The sequence below is a fragment of the Scyliorhinus torazame genome, chromosome 10 (assembly GCF_047496885.1).
Source record: "Scyliorhinus torazame isolate Kashiwa2021f chromosome 10, sScyTor2.1, whole genome shotgun sequence".
Taxonomy (NCBI): Eukaryota; Metazoa; Chordata; class Chondrichthyes; order Carcharhiniformes; family Scyliorhinidae; genus Scyliorhinus; species Scyliorhinus torazame.
The window spans coordinates 241,061,191-241,081,542 of NC_092716.1; positions in this window are offsets into that span (position 1 = coordinate 241,061,191).

A 20,352-nucleotide genomic window follows, 5' to 3' on the forward strand; every position below is an offset into this window, starting at 1 on the left:
GCCGGACAGGTCCCCACTCGGTGCCTGGAATGACCCCGTTGCATAAAAGTTCAGGGCCACCGTAACCTTGACGGACACGGGGAGAGGGTGTCCCCCGCCAGTGCCACGCGGTGACAGGTGTGCCAGCAGGTGGCAGATGTGTGCCACGGTTTCCCGGCTCATCCGGAGTCTCCTCCTGCATTCCCGGTCCGTGAGGTCCTGGTATGACTGCCGGGGCCGGTACACACGGGGCGCCCTCGGGTGCCTCCGTTGCCGTGGGGCCGCGACGTCCTCCTCCCCCTCCTCGTCCTGTCGGTCAGGTGTCCCTCCAGCCTGGGCGGCTGCCGCCTGCCCCTCTGCGGCAGCCTGTGCCGCCTCTCTGGCACGCTCCTCCTCCTCCTCCTCCTCCTCCTCATCCAGGGCAACATAGACATGAGCGGCTGCCACCACGGCGGCCAACATCGCTGGATGGTCTGAAAACATAACGGCCTGTTGGGGGGGAGGGGAACGACGACATGTCATCATTGCCCATATCCCCTCCTCCCCCCAGCCAGGTGGCATGGACCGCATGGATCCAACTGTTGGAGGCTGGCACCTGGCCAGGTGGACCAACTCATTTGCCCTCCCATCACCCACCCCGGCACGGACCCCCCCCCCAACCTCCACCCCGGCACGGACCCCCTCCCCAACCCCCAACTTCCACCCATGCACGGACCCCCCCCCCCCAACCTCCACCCCGGCACGGACCCCCCCCCCCCAACCTCCACCCCAGCATGGACCCCCCCCCCAACCTCCACCCCGGCACGGACCCCCCCCCCAACCTCCACCCCGGCACGGACCCCCCCCCAACCTCCACCCCAGCACGGACCCCCCCCAACCCCCAACCTCCACCCCGGCACGGACCCCCCCCCCAACCTCCACCCCGGCACGGACCCCCCCCCCCAACCTCCACCCCAGCACGGACCCCCCCCCAACCCCCAACCTCCACCCCGGCACGGACCCCCTCCCCAACCTCCACCCCGGCACGGACCCCCTCCCCAACCCCCAACCTCCACCCCGGCACGGACCCCCCCCCAACCTCCACCCCGGCACGGACCCCCCCCCCCAACCTCCACCCCGGCACGGACCCCCTCCCCAACCTCCACCCCGGCATGGACCCTCCCCCCAACCTCCACCCCAGCACGGACCCCCCCCAACCCCCAACCTCCACCCCGGCACGGACCCCCTCCCCAACCTCCACCCCGGCACGGACCCCCTCCCCAACCTCCACCCCAGCACGGACCCCCCCCCAACCCCCAACCTCCACCCCGGCACGGACCCCCTCCCCAACCTCCACCCCGGCACGGACCCCCTCCCCAACCCCCAACCTCCACCCCGGCACGGACCCCCCCCCCCCAACCTCCACCCCGGCACGGACCCCCTCCCGGCACTCCCCCGGAGCCCAGCCTACTCTAACCACCCCCCCCTCCCCCCCCCCCCCCCCCCCACGGCCGCACACACACACAAGCCGAGACACACCTCTCCTCACGCAATCAGTCTGCGGCCACGCCATTTCCTGCCCAGAGCCAACCCCCCAGGCCGTCACTCACCTCCTCGCTGGTCGGCGTGAGCCTGGAGCACCGGGTCACGCCGATGAAAAGGAGGTTTGATTCACGTTGACGTGAACGGTCATCACGTCGACGGGACTTCGGCCCATCCGGAAGGGAGAATATCGGCAGGCCGAAAATCGGCTGCCTTGCGCAGACCCGTGACATTCTCCGCGGCAGCGGCGCCATTAACGCCCCGCCGACTTTTTCTCCCTTCGGAGACTTCGGCGGGGGCGGGGGCGGGATTCACGGCGGCCAACGGCCATTCTCCGACCCGGCGGGGGGTCGGAGAATGACGCCCCAGGTGTGGACGGCGCCGGGGGGGGAACCCGCCGTTTTGGCCTGGCCGCTCGGCCCATCCGGGCCTCAGAATAGCGGGGGTGCCGGAGAATCGCCATTTTGGGTGTCTCCGGCGATTCTCTGGCCTACGGCCCGCAAAACTCGACCGGGCCGTTCCCGCCACTTGGGAGAATCGCGGGAGGGCGTCGGACCGGCATCCCCGGAAATTTTGGCGGCCCAGGCGATTCTCCCAACCGGCGTGGGAGTGGAGAATCGCGGCCAAGAAATTTTAATGGGTTTAAAGAGAGCACTGGTTTGAATCTTATTATCAAATGGGATTCTGGGCTATTAGAAGTCCACAAAGAGAATAGTATGGATAGGTGGACTAAAGCATTCATGTCAAGAGGGCGAAAATACAAGAGTAGGGATGTACTTCTGAGGCTGCATAAGGCCCCAGTCAGACCCCATTTGGAGTATTGTGAGCAGTTTTGGGTCCCGTATCTAAGGAAGGATGTGCTGGCCTTGGAAAGGGTCCACAGGAGGTTCACAAGAATGATGCCGGGAATGAAGAGCTTGTCATATGAGGAGTGGTTGAAGACTCTGTGTCTGTACTCGTTGGAGTTTAGGATGAGGGAGAATCTTCTTGAAATTTACAGGATACCGCGAGGCCTGGATAGAGTGGATGTGGAGAGGATGTTTCCACCAGTAGGAAAAATTAGAATCCAAGGCCACAGCCTCAGACCGAAGGGATGGATGCTGGGACAGTGAGTAAATTTAAGGGGGAGTTAGACAGATTTTTAATTGGTAATGGGTTGAAGAGTTATGGAGAATGGGCAGGACGGTGGAGTTGAGGCCAGGGTGAGATCAGCCATGATCGAATGGTGGAGCAGGCTCGATGGGCCGAATGGCCTAATTCTTCTCCTATATCTTATGAACTATAATTGATGGAGATTAATTGCTTTGCGACTAACAGCTAATTACTCCATTGCCATTGTGTCATATGAGTGACATGGGCGAGGGCCTCTTTCATTCGGTGCTTCCTATGGTCCTGAGGCTTAAATATCCCGATCAGATCCCCTCCACAATATATGTTTGCCCTGTGGCACCAAATGAAAGGTGTCCACCAAAAATATAAGTTTTTAAAAAACGTATGTTTAATGACTCAGAGGAGGCTGCGGGTAATAGAACATAGATTTATTTACACTATTTACAAGCCCCAGGTGGTTGGCCTCCTCCCAATACTTGGGTGGCATGGTAGACAGTGGTTAGCACTGTTGTTTCACAGCGCCAGAGTCCCAGGTTCAATTCCCGGCTTGGTTCACAGCTTGTGCGGAGTCTGCACTTTCTCTCCGTGTCTGTGTGGGTTTCCTCCAGGTGCTCCGGTTTCCTCCCACAAGTCCCGTAACTTAGACATTCTGAATTCTCTCTCCGTGTACCCAAACAGGTGCACGAATGTGGCGACTAGGGGCTTTTCACAGTAACTTCATTGCAGTGTTAATGTAAGCCTACTTGTGACAATAATAGAGATTATTATTAGCTGGGAAGCTCATATTCCACGAGTCCTATGGGAAAATCAATGATGGTTTCCCCGTGATCATAGAATTATAGAAAATAGGAGCAGGAGGAGGCCGTTCGGCCCTTCGAACCTGCTCCGCCATTCATTACGATCATAGCTGATCATCCAACTCAATAGCCTAATCCCACTTCCCCCCCATGTCCTTTGATCCCCTGAAGGGCTATATCAAACTGCTTCTTGAAAACATATATGTTTTGGCCTCAACTATTTCCTGTGATAATGAATTTCACAGGCCGACCACTCTCTGGGTGTAGACAGTTCTCCTCATATCTGTCCGAAATGGTCTACCCCGTATCCTCAGACTGTGATCCCTGGTTCTGGACACACACACGATCGGCAAAATTCTTATTGCATCTATCCTGTCTAGTCCTGTTGGATTTTATATATTTCTATGAGATTCCCACTCATTCTTCTGAACTCCAGCGCATACAATCCTAACCAATTCAATCTTTCCTCATACGCCAGTACTGCTATCCCAGGAATCAGTCTGATAAACCTTCTCTGCACTCTCTCTCTCGAGCAAAAACATCCTTCCTCAGACAAGGAGGCCAAAACTGCACACAATATTCCAGGTGTGGCCTCACCAAGGCCCTGTAGAATTGCAGCGAGATGTCCCTGCTCCTGTACTCAAATCCACTCGCAATGAACGCCAACATACCATTTGCCTTCTTTACTGCCTGCTGTACCTGCATGCTTACCATCAGTGACTGGTGTTTGAGGACACCCAGGTCCCGTTGCACATTCCCCTCTCCTAACTTTTGGCCATTCAGATAATAGTCTGCCTTCTCACTTTTTCTATCAAAGTGGATAACCTTGCATTTCCCAAAATTATACTGCATCTGCCATTCATTTGACCACTCACTCAACTCAACTTGTCCAAATCACATTGAAATACTCTGCATCCTCCTCACAGTTCACCCTCCCACCCAACTTGGTGTCATCTGCAAATTTGAAGATATTACATTTTGTTCCCTCTTTTAAATCATGAATATATATTGTGAATAGCTGGGGTCCTAGCACCAATCCCTGCATTACCTCACTCGTCACTGCCTGTCAATTTGAAAAAGGCCCATGAATTCCTACTGTTTGTTTTCTGTCTGCAAACCGGTTTTCTATCAATCTCCTAGTGGGGTTTATGACCCCCCTCCCCCCCAAAGTTTGAAAGTCCTGCCGCCAACGGCGGGGGCCTTCTGCGCCACTTCATCCCCCCTGAGGTGACTCTGGGACGGGCAGGTTGTTTTGATTCGCCGATCGCCATTTCCAGGCTGATCGCCAATGTGTTACTGCCGGGACCTCGTCTCCGGACATGCCACCATCCGCGGGCGCACACTCTTCTGCGCCCAATCACAGATCCGGAAACATCCTCCTCTTGTTGAACATGAATGCCGACCCGGACGGCTGGGCCCTCAGGCTGAAGGGCGGTTCCTGGTCTGGCAAAGATGCCTCCACCGCCAGCCAGGTGCCCTGAAGGGCAGGTTCACGCTTCATCAAGTGTTCAAAGTGTTTTCTCTGGATCCTTCCCTGAAAGTGGACTTTGTACGAAACCGGTACATTCCAGTTTCACATCTGGGAGCCACAATGCTCCATCACTAAAACTGTTAGCATGGACGACATCCTTGGTGTGAAACACATACTTACGGAAGGCTTGGGGCCTTGGTGTTGCGCAACTAAAGCAACCAGCTCATCAAAAGACCTGGAGTCCGGTGCAGCCGGGTAAGTCAAATTCTTTATGAACACAAATGTCTCAGCCGGTCTGGAGGAGAACCTTCTATTGGTCTTCCCCAAAATAGCATTTGTCTGGAAAAAGTACCTCATGCGCTCCACATATTGGTTCCAAACTTCCAGACCTGTGTCAAAGGCTTCCAACTTTCCAAATAATGGCATCTTAACCAGAATGATGTGATGTCCCCAAGCAGCAAACATCTGGCAGCTAAGCGAATCTCTGAGCGAGTCTGGAGTTTCCTTTAATCCTCATCGCCAGTTTAATGACTCAGAGGAGGATGCGATAAATGAAAATAGATTTATTTACCCTAATTACAGGCAGTATAATCTCAGCTGACTAACCACACCAGGCCCTGTTTTGGGCCTGCTTTTATGTTAGCTCATAATAAGCCCCAGGTGGTTGGCCTCTGCCCCCTACCTGGGAAGCTCATACGAGTCCCAGGGAGAGATTAATAATGGTTTCCCCATGGCCCTTGTGGGGTATGACAGTCCCCATTCCTGCACCCTCGATGTTTTGAGGGCAAACAATTTTTCCCCAAATTCCTTTCATTTCTGTAAAAGGAAATGCATTAGCACGTGAGTGTGTGGTGACATGCCTATAGATAATATTACATATATTCAGCAGTGTGACCTCCCACCAGCAGGTGGCGTCAGAGATCAGTCAGGCAACATCCGGCTACCAGGAGAAGGTTGTAAGGCGAACACGAGGACAGTCGCACATAAGGGTAGTTCCAAGAGAGTCTAATGTAACTCTATGATAACTCTGTCTGTATAGGATTCTGATCATTACCTGACCACGTGTACATTAATAAATCGTAAAAACCATTGTTCTGGCCAAGTTACCAGCAGTTCTGTAGAATCATTGAAAGACAAGATCACAGAACACAAGAGTATGGAATTCCATTTGTTGCTGGCACACAAAATACAAACTCTGCCCAAGTTGGACGATGTTCAAATGAATCATAAATTAACAGCATTTGCATTATTTCAGGTTAAAAACGCTGAGAAAACCATTGTGTGATGTCATTGTGCATCCCTGTCCATGTGGGTATATTGTATTGACCTTCATATTGCAGGAATCATTGCAATGCTCTGATCGAAAAGACATGTGAAGTATTTACAAATTTAGAATCTATAGAATCCCTACAGTGCAGAAGGAGGCTCGTCAGTCCATCGAGTCTGCACCAAGCCCCCCCCCACCCCCCCCAAAAGAGCTCTCTACCTAGGCCCACTCCCCTGCCCTATCTCCATCGCCCTACTTATTGATCATGCCCAATCCACCTAACCTGCACATCTTTGGACAGTGGGAGGAAACCGGAGCAACCGGGGTAAACCCATGCAGTCCTGGGGAGAACATGCAAACTCCACAAGGCTGGAATCCAACCCGGGTCCCTGGAGCTGTGGAGGCAGCAGTGCTAACCACTGTGCCACCATGCAATTTATCACCAATACTTTTAAAATCAGCGAGGAGGCGGTGGAAAATTCTAAAACGCCACAGTAAACGTTATCCAATCATTATTCAGAATTTCCAGTCAATTATCAATTGGCCAATTATAATTCCTGGCCTGAATCTTGAGCTCGTCAGCTGTTCGCAACCAGTGGGCCCGGAAGCGGATGCGACATGCGCCTCCGGATGCAATCGGACCCCACTGCGATTTCATGCTGTCTGGGCAAATAACTGGCAGCCAAGCTGCCTCAGGGACCCGCAGCACCCGGAGGAATCCCACGCACACACGGGGAGAACGTGCAGACTCCGCACAGACAGTGACCCAAGCCGGGAATCGAACCTGGGACCCTGGAGCTGTGAAGCAATTGTGCTAACCACAATGCTACCGTGCTGCGTTGTGCATGAGTTTGATGACATCCGGATGTGCGCCTTATGTCGCCACATTCCCATACCGGCCTCCCCGAACAGGCGCCGGAATGGGGCGACTAGGGGCTTTTCACAGTAACTTAATTGAAGCCTGCTTGTGACAATAAGCGATTATTATTATTATGTCTTCTTGCACATTTTCACGTGTTTCTGGACGGGGCGCCTGCCTGCTCGATCAATGTAAAATACTGAAAATTGCAATTTAATGTTTTGGATTCAGTACAACATGTATTTTTGAAAAGATTTTTGTTCTTAAACAGACTTTTATTCAAAAGGAAATCACCATAACAATTTGCCGATCTACAACGTGGTGAAAAAGGGCAAGTGGAATAATCCTTTTTGACAATTGAGGAGTGGTTCCAATGTTGCTGTATCTTACCTCTATAATGACAGTCATTTTCCCTTTGAAGGTAATTCACTCTGTCATGAGCTTCAGGACATTTTGATAAGATAATGCATGTATCATGATTAATTCTGAATTTATAATGGATGACGAGCCATTCCTGTTCAGAATGTTAGCCATAACTGGTCTGAAGTAACGTTATGTCATTGAGGCATTTCTGGGTGATGACAGCTAGGTTGAACTCAAATCACGAACGAATTTGGCCAGATATTATATATTCCAAAATATCTTGTTAATTTGTAGCATTTGTATATATACCTATCTGATCACTCATGCTAAATCTGAGTCAAAATCCTTAACTATAGGAAACATCGGTTCTACAAATGTTAGTGCATGAAATGCAACTGATATGCATTGGACTGAAACTAGTTAATGCATTAAAGCTATAAAAAATATGGACTATAGGGAAATATGCTATTACATGGGACAGGATTATATATCGATCTCTCGACTAAATTTCAATTCTTTTCCATGAGTGTTAATGAGTAGTGACATAATCCATTGTAATTTTACACTTCCGTAATTATTTTATTGCAGTCCTAGAAGAAGCAGAATAAAGTTGGCATCCCGTCCACATTACAATCAATGGTTGCAGATTAATAGTGAACCCGTTACAATTTTCTGCGCTCAAATGAAATCAAATATGAAGGCTTATGTTAAACATTCGGCTCATTGTACAGTGCAGAGCAAAGCTGCATATCGAATTTACAGAGGAGAATTGGGAAAGGAAAGAAGGATTACAAAGAATGTGTCTGAGGATAAATTAGCGGGTAACAAAAAAGGGAAGCCAAAGGTATTTTAGAAACCATGCCGGGATTCTCTGTTGCGAATCCGTCCCTCTACCGCCGCTAGCGAGGATGGAGAAATTAGCGTGCCGTTCGCTGGTGGCAGGACTATCTATTCCTGCCGCTTGTGGATTTCCCATTGAAACCACCCCATGCCAATGGGGAGCGCTTGGGTGGAGGTACCCTGCCAGTAGGACCAGATGTCCAGGAGTGGCAGATGGAATACAATGTTGACAAATGTGAGGTTATCCATTTTGGTCGGAATAACAGCAAAAGGGATAATTATTTAAATGATAAAATATTAAAACATGCTGCTGTGCAGTGAGACCTGGGTGTGCTAGTGCATGAGTCGCAAAAAGTTGGTTTACAGGTGCAACAGGTGATTAAGAAGGCAAATGGAATTTTGTCCTTCATTGCTAGAGGGATGGAGTTTAAGACTAGGGAGGTTATGCTGCAATTGTATAAGGTGTCAGTGAGGCCACACCTGGAGTATTGTGTTCAGTTTTGGTCTCCTTACTTGAGAAAGGACGTACTGGCACTGGAGGGTGTGCAGAGGAGATTCACTAGGTTAATCCCAGATCTGAAGGTTGGATTACGAGGAGAGGTTGAGTAGACTGGGACTGTACTCGTTGGAATTTAGCAGGATGAGGGGGGATCTTATAGAAACATATAAAATTATGAAGGGAATAGATAGGATAGATGCGGGCAGGTTGTTTCCACTGGCGGGTGAAAGCAGAACTAGGGGGCATAGCCTCAAAATAAGGGGAAGTAGATTTAGGACTGAGTTTAGGAGGAACTTCTTCACCCAAAGGGTTGTGAATCTATGGAATTCCTTGCCCAGTGAAGCAGTAGAGGCTCCTTCATTAAATGTTTTTAAGGTAACGATAGATAGTTTTTTGAAGAATAAAGGGATTAAGGGTTATGGTGTTCGGGCCGGAAAGTGGAGCTGAGTCCACAAAAGATCAGCCATGTTCTCATTGAATGGTGGAGCAGGCTCGAGGGGCCAGATGGCCTACTCCTGCTTCTAGTTCTTATGTTCTTATGAGTGTCCGATCTGAGTTCTCCCCGCTGCCAGTGAGATCAGAGAATTTGGCATACAGCCACTGCATCAGGACTGGAGAATCCCGCTGGCAGATTGTTTGGTCCCGCTGGCATTGCATCTCCCCCACTGCGGGTTTCCCAGCGGCAAGGGGTGTCTTCAAAGGGAAATCCCATCGGCTGCAGCGGAATCAGAAAATCCCACCACCAGAAAACAGCGCCCCCGAGAAGAATGTGGCTGGGGAATTCTCGCTAGCAGCGGTAACAGGACGGATTCGCAATGGAGAATGGCATGGTTTCTAAAATACATTTGGCTTCTCTTTTGTGTTACTCATATAAACTGTCAAATAGTTTTTGAAGAAAGGGTGTGGCAGATTTGTATCCGATTAGTGCCTGGCCCACATGTGACTTCAAATCTGCAACAATGCAGTTGGCTCAATGGTATGGAAAGCCACTTGGTTCAAGGGCAATTAGGGATGGCCTGGCCAGCGATGCCCCCATCCCATGACGAGCTTGTAGTATGAGGAATGGGTGAGGACTCTGGATTTAGAAGGCAGAGGGGGGATCTTATTGAAACTTACAGGATATTGCGAGGCCTGGATAGAGTGGACGTGGAGAGGATGTTTCCACTTGGAGGAAAAACTAGAAGCAGAGGACACTATCTCCGACTAAAGGGACGATCCTTTAAAACAGAGATGAGGAGAAATTTCTTCAGCCAGAGGGTGGTGAATCTGTGGAACATTTTGCCGCAGAAGGCTGTGGAGGCCAAAACACTGAGTGTCTTTAAGACAGAGATAGATCGGTTCTTGATTAATAAGGGGATCAGGGGTTATGGGGAGAAGGCAGAAGAATGGGGATGAGAAAAATATCAGCCATGATTGAATGTCGGAGCAGACTCGATGGGCCAAGTAGCCTAATTCTGCTCCTATGTCTTATGGTCTTATATTCTCATCACACGCTTTAACAGTTTGTACAGAGGTTAGAAAATCCACAGTTCTGAAGTACCTCACTTCGCTTTATGTTTGATTCGATCCCACATATACATATGACCCGATATAATAAATAATTTTGCTCTTCAAATGTTAAATAAAATATGAAAATGTTTATTCTCTGACTGTTGTCAAGGAAAGCGTTACATTTTGTGTGAATCTACATGTATCTCCCACAGTATAAGTTGCATGCTGGAGATACTGTAGCTGACAATAAGTTTGGAGCTGTTTCCGTAATGTCTTCCCATTCTCAGAGTTACAAACTATTCATATTTCTGGTTTGAATGTAAATATAGTGAGCCATGTGTAAAATATTATTTGTATTGTAGGCCGTTTCAGCGTCGACTATAATATTTCTGCAATCATGAACACAAGCTGCCTAATAAAAGTCAGAGTTGAAAGACTAAGATCATGGCTATAAAATTAAGCAACAGAGATGACATTACCTGCATCACTGATCGCAAGTCTATAAAATTGAAGTGATCAAAAAATGCAGCACAGTCCTTGGGGGGGAAAAAATGAAGAAAAATTAAAAATGGACTTTTACATATCAGGCACTTCCTAGTTATTCGTAATCACTCAAGCAATTCTGTTAACAAAATACAAAGACTACATGCCCTGAAATCAATTTGTTTCTGTAATAATCCAGTTATCAACATTGTTAATGCAGATCCTATTTCGACCAACAGTAATATGTTAATCCCTTCTTTGTTCGGCAGAAACCAAATTCTATCTGGTACAGAGTTCCAGTTGAACTTGCTTTTAATTATTCAGAGTGGGCAGCGTGATGGCTCAGTGGTTAGCACTGCAGTCTCACGGCGCCGAGGTCTCAGGTTCGATCCCGGCTCTGGGTCACTGTCCGTGTGGAGTTTGCACATTCTCCCCGTGTTTGCGCGGGTTTCGCCCCCACAACCCAAAGATGTACAGGGTAGGTGGATTGGCCGCGCTAAATTGCCCCTTAATTGGGAAAAAATAATTGGGTACTCTAAATTTTAAAAAGAAATTATTCAGAGGTCATTTTGTTTCTCAACAATTTTGCAAAAATCTTAAATAAATTGTATATGGAATAAGATAAGTAGGAAAAGAATTAAGGGGGACATTCCAACAAAAAATTGAATTATGTCACAAACTATATTAAGAGATAATAGAACTGATTTCATTTAATTGGTTAATGGTCTGTATTTTGTTTAAATTAAATTAAGATTTAGTAGGATAGGATTAGTCAGATAAAATTTGAATCTAGAAAATGAGCTGCTGGCACCATGGGAAGGTTTCATTAAGTCATAGAATCCCAGTGAAGAATGTAACATCTGGGGTGGATTCTCCGTTTCAGAGATCAAGGGCTGGATTTTGAGAACTGTTAATGGGCTAGCACCGGTGCCACATGGAACACGAGCGATTCCAATGAAAAACGGTGTTGGATTTGCCAGGATTGGGATTGGGACTCCGAGAGGCTGACAAGATGTAGACACATATTAGCATTCCACTCTCCACACACACGTTCATCCAGCAAACAAGATGGCACTGGTTGCTCTGAAACACACCCACCCCGTCGTGCGTCAGCTGGGGTCAGAGGGTACCTAGGGGGGTTGCCAGGGTGGACACCCATATGACCCATGGTGCCAAGTTCACAGTGGGCAGTCATCGACGTATGGTTGTCTTGCATGCTGCGGCAATGGTGTTATGTGTTCGACCACCCCAACCCCACGGCCCACCTCCTGGCCTCCCCCGGGTACTACCCCCGCCCTGGCAGAAGCCCCCTGGATAGCGGCACAGCTGTCAATGCGTTATGGTGATGGTGGACACTTTCCGTGCTGCCTCTCTCTCCCTCAGCAACTCGCCATCGATAATTCCTCCTTGCATCGCGGAGACCCCGGAGAACACAGGGTCAGGCCCGCTAATGGTATGCCAACCGCGCTTACTGTACGTGTGGAGTACAACGCACTGACACCGCTATCGAGGCACCTGAGCATGGCATTCTGTCAGGCGCCCGCCGCTGGCCAGAGTTTTTGCGCCATTCTCTGTCCAACCGCGTTTCGCGATTGTGGCGACAACCAATGGAAAATTCCCAGCCCTGGTGTTTATCTTTATTTAAATCTGGGAGACGTAAAGGACCTTTGAAAAAGATCCCCTTAGAAGATGGTTGCACTTGGCCTATAGATGGAAATGATTGATAAGCCAAATGTCCTTTTCTTGTTTAGGACTTGCTCATATTCTCATTTCAATAGGTTATCTTGACGGTACGGTGGCTTATAATTCACTGATTAAAACAATGCTTCATATATTGGAAACCTCTATGTGCAAGACCTCTATATGGGAGCAAGTGCATGAATAATAATCATTATTGTCACAAGTAGGCTCACATTGCAATGAGGTTACTGTGAAAAGCCCCCAGTCGCCACATTCCGGAACCTGTTTGGTGACACAGAGGGAGAATTCAGAATGTCCAAATTACTGAATTTCGGGAGTGAGAGGAAACCGGAGCGTCCCGAGGAAACCCACGCAGACACGGGGAGAACGTGTAGACTCCACAGAGATAGTGACCCAGCCGGGAATCGAACCTGGGACCCTGGCGCTGTGAAGCCACAGTGCTAATCACTGTGCTACCATGCTGCCCATAAGGATCCCACGAGAGATAACTTGATTCTTGACTTGATAATAGCAAATGGTTGAACAGAGAATTAGAATAAGGGCAGATCTGGGTCGCATGCACATTCTACGAAGCTTCTGTAAGAGCTTAAGCCAATTGCATCTGGAGCCTTCACGAAAACTAAAGTTGAAGAGGTTAGGGAAATATACCGTAAATGGCAAAACTCTTAGGAATATAGAAAGTCAGAGAGATCTGGGTGTGCAAGTCCACAGATCTTTTAAAGTGGCAACACAAATGGACAAGGTAGTCAAGAAAGCATACGGAATGCTTGCCTTCATTGGACGGGGCATAGTGTATAAAAACTGGCAAGTCAACCTGGTAAGGCCACACTTATAATATTGCGCACAATTCTGGTCACCAAACTACCAGAGGGATGTGGAGTCTTTGGAGAGTGTGCAGAAGAGGATGACCAGGATGTTGCCTGATCTGGAGGGTGTTAGCTATGTGGAGAGGCTGAATAGACCCGGGCTGTTTTCATTAGAACAACGGAGGTTGAGGGGTGGCCTGATAGAGGACCAAGATTATGAGGGGCATGGATAGAGTGGGTGGGCAGGCACTCTTTCCAAGGGTGGAAGGGTCAGTTATCAGGGGGCATAGGTTTAAGGTCTGTGGGGCAAGGTTTAGAGGAGATGTGTGAGGTAGACTTTTTACACAGAGGATGGTGAGTGCCTGGAACGCATTGCCAGGGGAGGTTGTGGAAGCAGATACATTAACGGCGTTCAAAAGGCATTTTGACAAATACATGGATAGGATGGGGATAGAGGGATACGGCACAAGGAAGTGCTGAGGGTTTTGGAAAAGGTTGGTGTCGTGTTGGGTGTTCTGATGCACAAATGATCCAACACGGCTGTAGATGGTACAACTCAGTTTTATTGTCCAAACAACTGTAACAACTAACTACTGGCTTGGGTGCATTCTTCACCAGCTAACCTGCGGACCCAGCCCTATCACTATCTTAGTGAGGCACTCAGCACATGGTCTATCTCTGAGTGGCGCGCTGTCACTCTGTGCTCTGAGCTATCTCCTGGTAGAATGAAATGAAATGAAAATCGCTTATTGTCACGAGTAGGCTTCAAAGAAGTTACTGTGAAAAGCCCCTAGTCGCCACATTCCGGCACCCGTTCGGGGAGGTTCGTACGGGAATGAGCGGGAACTGTGGTGTTCCCTGTTTTATAGTGCATGTGCTCTCACTGGTGATTGGCTGCGATGTTATGTGTGTACTGGTTGGTTCAACTGCCTGTCCATCAGTGTGTGTGTGATTGCACCATGATATGCTGATGTGGATATCATGACATCCCCCCCTTTCACAAAGGATATGTGCCTACATGCTAATAAATGGAAATGTGTACTGAGTGTATCAGAGTATGTGTGCGCAATATTTAAAACATGTTCATGAGGCTAAACTATATACAGAGGAAGGTGTCAGGTGCAACAGAACAACGAGGTTGTACCAATAACAGAACAAATGCAATCAATAAACGACGAGAGAAAACTTCTGGAACAATGAACGACAAGAAAAGAAACTCGTTAACAGTAATGTAAAACAATTCAGTGAGTCCAATTGTGCTAACAGGCTCATGAGACAAGTCTCTCAGATGGGCGACGAATTTGGGCTGACCACCTCAAGGGTGGGTCAGGATCCACCGGCTGAGGAATGGGCCTGGCCACGGGCGATAGAGGAAGAGGCAGAGTGTCAGGAAGCTCAACAATGTCAACATCAGGGCCAACAGTAGGGCGTGGCACCGGTGCATGATCTCATAGCGAGCGCGGAACCAGGCAAAGGGCCCGCCGATTACGGCGGCGAATGGCACAATGAGGCATACGAACCAGGAATGAGTGGGGAGCCACGTGACCAGCCACCCTCCGGGAGGTGTATACGGATGTTGTCTCCAGGCGCCAGGGCAGGAAGATCAGTCGCCCGAGCGTCATGTGCCACCTTCTGCTGAGCACGCTTTTGTTGCATCCTTCGCAATACTGGAGCATGGTCGAGGTCAGGAACATGAATGGACGGCACAGTGGGCCTGAGGGTGCGACCCATCAACAGCTGGGCTGGCGAGAGGCCTGTGGACAGTGGGGCCGAGCGATAGGCCAGCAGGGCTAAACAGAAGTCAGATCCGGCATCAGCAGCCTTGCAGAGGAGCCGCTTCACAATGTGGACGCCCTTTTCCCCCTTGCCATTCGACTGAGGATGCAAGGGACTGGACGTCACGTGTGTGAAGTTGTATGAAGTGGCAAAGGAAGACCATTCTTGACTCGCAAAGCAAGGCCCGTTGTCAGACATGACGGTGAGTGGAATTCCATGGCGAGCAAAGGTCTCTTTGCAGGCCCGGATGACAGCTGATGACGTCGTGTCGTGCAGGCGTATGACCTCCGGATAACTTGAGAAGTAGTCAATAATAATAATGTAGTCCCTGCCGAGTGCATAAAAGAGGTCCACGCCCACCTTCGCCCAGGGGGACGTGACCAACTCATGGGGCTGAAGGGTCTCAGGAGGTTGCGCCGGCTGAAACCTCGGGCAGGTGGGGCAGTTGAGCACCATGTTGGCGATGTCGTCGCTGATACCCGGCCAGTACACAGCGTCTTGGGCCCTCCGTCTGCACTTCTCGACTCCGAGATGGCCTTCGTGCAGTTGCTCGATGACAAGCTGGTGCATGCTGTGTGGGATCACGATCCGGTCCAATTTCAAGAGGACACCATCAATGACGGCCAAGTCGTCCCAGACGTTGTAAAATTGTGGGCACTGGCCCTTAAGCCACCCTTCCGTCATGTGGCGCATCACATGTTGTAGAAGGGGGTCAGCCGCAGTCTCACGGCGAATGTGGACCAGACGTGCCTCAGTGGCCAGTAGGTTGGCCGATGTGAAGGCTACCTGTGCGACGACCTGACAAACGAACCCCTCCGAGTCGGGCGGTGTGTTGACCGCCCTGGACAGAGCATCTGCGTTGATGAGATCCTTCCCCGGGGTGTAGACAAGTTGAAAGTCGTACCTCCGGAGCTTCAGCAGAATGCGCTGGAGGCGAGGGGTCATGTCGTTGAGGTCCTTCTGAATGATGCCGACCAGGGGGTGATGGTCGGTCTCAACAGTGAACTGCGGAAGACCATATACATAGTCGTGAAACTTGTCGATGCCAGTCAACAGGCCTAGGCACTCCTGCTCAATCTGCACATAGCGCTGTTCTGTGGGGGGTCATGGCCCGCAACGCATAGGCGACCGGAGCCCATGATGCGGTGTCATCCCATTGGAGGAGTACCGCCCAATGCCAGACTGGCTGGCGTCAGTTGAGATCTTTGTTTCCCGTGTGGTATCGAAAAACGCCAATACCGGGGCGGTGGTGAGTTTGACCTTAAGCTCCTCCCATTCACTCTGGTGTGCGGGCAGCCACTGGAATTCCGTTGTCTTTTTGACCAGGTAGCGAAGAGCAGTCGTGTGCGAAGCAAGGTTAGGAATGAACTTCCCCAGGAAGTTGACCATCCCGAGAAAGCGCAGCACTGCCTTCTTGTCTGACAGCTGCTGCATGGCTGCGATGGCTGCCACTTTGTCGGCATCCGGCCGCACACCCGACCGGGAGATGTGGTCCCCCAAAAACTTTAGCTCAGTCTGGACAAAAGAGCACTTGGGTCGGTTAAGGCGCAGGCCCTGATCCCGTATCCGTGCAAAGACACGCTGGAGACAACTGATGTGTCCCTGTGGTGTGGTGGACCAGATGATGACGTCGTCTATACGTGGACGTGTACCCCTTCGATGCCCTCCATCATCTGTTCCATGATGCGATGGAACACTTCGGAGGCCGAAATGATGCCGAATGGCATCCTATTGTAGCAGTATCTGCCAAATGGAGTGTTGGAAGTGCACAGCTTCCTGCTGGACTGATCCAATTGAATTTGCCAAAAGCCCTTTGAGGCATCAAGATGGTGATTATTATTGCCCGAGCCATTTCGCTCGTGATTTCTTCTCATTTGGGTATGGGGTAGTGTTCCCTCATAATGTTGTGGTTCAAATCTTCTGGATCGATACTGATCTGGAGCTCGCTTCTTGACGCACACCATGGAGCCGACCCATGGCGTTGGCTCCGTGACCCGGGAAAGCACTCCTTGGTCCTGCAGGTCCTGCAGCTGCTGTTTGAGGCGGTCCTTGAGTGGTGATGGGACCCTACGAGGTGCGTGAATGACCGGGGTGGCGTCCGGTTTGAGCCGTATTTTGTACGTGTAGGGCAGTGTGCCCATGCCCTCGAAAACCTCCTGGTTGTGGGCGAGGAGTGAGTAGAGCTGCGCCCTATAGTCTGCATCCGGGAAATCGGACATGCTTTCTGGAGACAGAGTGTGTACCCACTGAACGAGGTGGAGGATCTTGCACGCCTGTGCGCCTAACAGAGAGTCCTTCGAGGATCCTACGAGTTCAAATGATAATGTGGCTTTGTGTGAGTTGTGTGTATCTTCGAGCTGGCAGGACCCCGTGGCCGGGATGACGTTTCCATTGTAGTCAACCAGCTGACAGTGGGATGGCAGAATCGGTGGTTTTACCTTCAGAGTCTGGAAGGCTGACCATGCGAGGAGATTGGCTGAGGCACCAGTGTCCAGGCGAAATGTGATTTGGGATCGGTTGATGGTTAGGGTGGCACACCACTCATCGCCCGGATCAATGCTGTGCACTGGCAGCAGCTGGTGGTTCCGACTTGGGGACATTCGGTTCTTGTAGATTACCGCAATGGGGAAGGGCTCCCTGTCTTCGGTATCGCTGGTCTGCATACTATCTGGATATGACTCAGTGTAGGGGGGCTGAATCGCCCGCACGTCCCTGCGAGGCTGGCAGAATTGTTGGGAGTCGGCATGTTGAGCTGCTCGACAGCAGGCAGCATAGTGGCCCATCCTGCCACAGCGGAGGCATTGTCGCGCTTTGGCCGGACATTGTCACTTTAAGTGGGCGGAGTCACAGTCGCCGCACGTCGTGACGTCATGGCGTTCGTTGCGTTTGTTGCACCACCGCGCATGCGCGGTGCGGTCCTGCGTAGAGCGCGCCTGCGCATCACGTCCCTCTGCGTCAACGTCCCCTCTTTGTGTAGGCTTCTGCACAAAGTAAGGAGGCATGGGATAGTGGGAAATTTGGCCAGTTGGATAACGAACTGGCTAACCGATAGAAGTCAGAGAGTGGTGGTGGATGGCAAATATTCAGCCTGGATCCCAGTTACCAGTGGTGTACCGCAGGGATCAGTTCTGGGTCCTCTGCTGTTTGTGATTTTCATTAATGACTTGGATGAGGGAGTTGAAGGGTGGGTCAGTAAATTTGCAGACGATACGAAGATTGGTGGAGTTGTGGATAGTAAGGAGGGCTGTTGTCGGCTGCAAAGAGACATAGATAGGATGCAGAGCTGGGCTGAGAAGTGGCAGATGGAGTATAACCCTGAAAAGTGTGAGGTTGTCCATTTTGGAAGGACAAATATGAATGCGGAATACAGGGTTAACGGTAGAGTTCTTGGCATTGTGGAGGAGCAGAGAGACCTTGGGGTCTATGTTCATACATCTTTGAAAGTTGCCACTCAAGTGGATAGAGCTGTGAAGAAGGCCTATGGTGTGCTCGCGTTCATTAACAGAGGGATTGAATTTAAGAGCCGTGAGGTGATGATGCAGCTGTACAAAACTTTGGTAAGGCCACATTTGGAGTACTGTGTACAGTTCTGGTCGCCTCATTTTAGGAAGGATGTGGAAGCTCTGGAAAAGGTGCAAAGAAGATTTACCAGGATGTTGCCTGGAATGGAGAGTAGGTCTTACGAGGAAAGGTTGAGGGTGCTAGGCCTTTTCTCATTAGAGCGGAGAAGGATGAGGGGCGACTTGATGGAGGTTTATAAGATGATCGGGGGAGTGGATAGAGTGGACAGTCAGAGACTTTTTCCCCAGGTGGAACACACCATTACAAGGGGACATAAATTTAAGGTGAAAGGTGGAAGATGTAGGAGGGATGTCAGAGGTAGGTTCTTTACCCAGAGAGTAGTGGGGGCATGGAATGCACTGCCTGTGGAAGTAGTTGAGTCGGAAACATTAGTGACCTTCAAGCAGCTGTTGGATAGGTACATGGATTACGGGAAAATGATATAGTGTAGATTTATTTGTTCTTAAGGGCAGCACGGTAGCATTGTGGATAGCACAATTGCTTCACAGATCCATGGTCCCAGGTTCGATTCCGGCTTGGGTCACTGTCTGTGCGGAGTCTGCACGTCCTCCACGTGTCTGCGTGGGTTTCCTCCGGGTGCTCCGGTTTCCTCCCACAGTCCAAAGATGTGCGGGTTAGGTGAATTGGCCAATGATAAATTGCCCTTAATGTCCAAATTGCCCTTGGTGTTGGGTGGAGGTGTTGAGTTTGGGTAGGGTGCTCTTTCCAAGAGCTGGTGCAGACTCAGGGGGCCGAATGGCCTCCTTCTGCACTGTAGATTCAATGATAATCTATGATTAATCTAGGACAAAGGTTCGGCACAACATCGTGGGCCGAAGGGCCTGTTCTGTGCTGTATTTTCTATGTTCTATGTTCTATACAAGCGCGGGAGGCCTCGGAAAGCACACGAAATGGCCTCCCTCGTCCGGGCCGCGGGCCGGGAGGAACTCAATCGACTGGACCCGCTCCGCCTCATAGGACCCGAGCTGTGCCGTTTCGGCCGCCTGGATTTGGGAGTACCGGCTGGTCGCGTTCTCATGGAGGACGCAGGTCTCGATGACAGTCGCTAGGGTGAGGCACTTTATTTTAAGGAGATGCTGGCGTAGGGTGTCCGAGATGACCCCAAAAACTATCTGATCCCGTATCATGGAGTCGGAGGTGGCCTCGTAGCCGCAGGACTGCGCGAGGATACGGAGGTGTGTCAAGTAAGATTGGAAAGGCTCATCCTTACCCTGCAGGCGCTGCTGGAATAGGTACCTCTCGAAGCTCTCATTGACTTCCACGCTGAAGTGTTCCTCGAACTTCAGAAGCACCGTCTTATATTTTGTTTTGTCCTCGCCTTCCGCGAATGCCAGGGAGTTATAGATGTGGATGGCGTGTTGCCCCGCCGTGGAGAGGAGGAGGGCGATCTTCCTGTGTCCGATGCATTCTCCCTGTCTGTGGCTTCTAGGAAGAGCTGGAAGTGCTATTTAAACAGCATCCAGTTTACGTCGAGAATACCAGTGATTCGGAGCGGCTGCGGCGGGCTGATGTTTTCCATGGAGCAGGATGGCGGATTTCTGAAAGGGTGCAGGTAGGTCTCACAGTCGCTGGTTAGCTTCCACTACTGGTGTCATGTCTTGTTGGGTGTTCTGATGCACAAATGATCCAACGCGGCTGTAGATGGTACAACTCAGTTTTATTGTCCAAACAACTGTAACAACTAACTACTGGCTTGGGTACGTGCTTCACCAGCTAACCTGTGGACCCAGCCCTATCACTATCTTAGTGAGGCACATGGTCTATGTCTGAGTGGCGCGCTGTGAGCTCTGCGCTCTGAGCTATCTCC